Source organism: Penaeus vannamei, chromosome 41 (genome assembly GCF_042767895.1).
Source record: "Penaeus vannamei isolate JL-2024 chromosome 41, ASM4276789v1, whole genome shotgun sequence".
Classification (NCBI taxonomy): Eukaryota; Metazoa; Arthropoda; class Malacostraca; order Decapoda; family Penaeidae; genus Penaeus; species Penaeus vannamei.
This window is the reverse complement of record NC_091589.1, coordinates 2,631,595-2,633,260: the sequence shown is the minus strand read 5'-3', so window position 1 is coordinate 2,633,260 and position 1,666 is coordinate 2,631,595.

Sequence of the window (1,666 nt, the reverse complement as noted above, 5' to 3'; positions counted from 1 at the left end):
ACGAATATTTCGCAGTTCACCATAACATCATGTAACAAACATGGATTTTAAGATTGTATTGGATTTTATGATTGTAAAGTTAAAACTAACTTCAAATGACTTTTGCTCAAAAAAATATTAAAAAAACAAAAAACAAAGACAAAGTCAACTGGAGAGCACGAAAATTACTTTCAAAATACACTCCTGTGTAAATATCTAATGTACAGACATATACAGACAACATTCACTTACACACACATAGATATATATACTGTAAGAAAATGACTCTAAACGTTTTATTTTCTTTAAGCAGAGACATTTTCAAAATAGTGAATTCAATTCAAATATGAAATTGCCGTTAGGACTTTGAAACTGTTGTCCCATAGTTCAATAAACAATTGTATAGTGTTTTTATTCAGCTAAACACACACACACACGCACACACAGACCCTTATATATGTGTGTGTGTGTGTGTGTGTGTGTGTATGCGTGGGTGTGTGTGTGCGTGCGTGCGTATGTGTGTATACGTGCGTGCGTGTGTATGCGTGCGTACGTGTGTGTGTGTGTGTGTATGCGTGCGTGCGTGTGTATATATGCGTGCATGTGTGTGTGTGTGTGTGTGTGTGTGTATGCGTGCGTGTGCGTGTGTGTGTATGCGTGTATGCGTGTGTGTGTGTGTATGCGTGTGCGTGTGTGTGTGTTTAAGTACGTAAAGCAGGTAACTTACACATGGTAATGCTATTGTCGTAGTCTTCGGAAACCGCGTGGCTGAGGACTGTGCTGACTTCCGTAAACCGTTCCACCTTGAACCACAGGCAGAGGGTAAACGATGATAAAGAAGGAGGCAGAAGAGGTGGCGATGACGGTGCGGAAGAAGGGATAGGAGGAGGAGAAGGAGAAGAGAAAGAAAGAGGTGGAGAAACCGGTGGAGAGGACACGGTAGACTGCGGATGAGAGAGGGACGGTGAAGAAGGAATAGGAGAGAGCGAAGCAGAAGACGATGAAGGAGGAGGAAGAGAAGGAGGCGAGGAAAGCGAAGAAGATGAAGACGACGACGAAGACGAAGGCGCCGCCGAGGGACCCCTGAGGGCATCCAGGTCCAAGACGACTCGAGTTTGGGCGTCGCTTTGGCCGTCGGGGAAGAAGCGGAACACCCTCGTCCGCGCTGCAAGGCGGGGTGCGAGTCCGGGGCAGAAGCAGGCAGGAAGTGGGTTTGGTTAGTTCTCTGGTCGTTTATGTTTTTTTTTTTTTTTTTTTTTTTTTTTTTAGTTATCTGGTCTTTTTTTTTTTTTTTTTTTAGTTATTTGGTCATTTATTTTTATCATTATTATTATTATTTTTTTGTTATCTGGTCTTTTTTTGTTAGTTCTCTGGTCGTATATGTTTTTTTTTTTTTTTTTTTTAGATATCTGGTAATTTATTTATTTTTTATTTATTTATTTTATTTTATTTTATTTTTTTTTGTTATCTGGTCTTTGTTCTTTTCTTCTTTTTTTTTTTTGGTTCGTTATCTGGTCATCTCTTTGTTTTTTGGTTAGTTATCTGTTTTTTGGTTATCTGGTCGTTTATTTGGTTTTGTTTGTATCACCTTATTGATTTATCTATGTGTGTGCGTGTGTGTATACAACATACAATTTTCATTCTGAATAGATGGTTCATGCACGTTTGGAACTGAAGGAACATACGG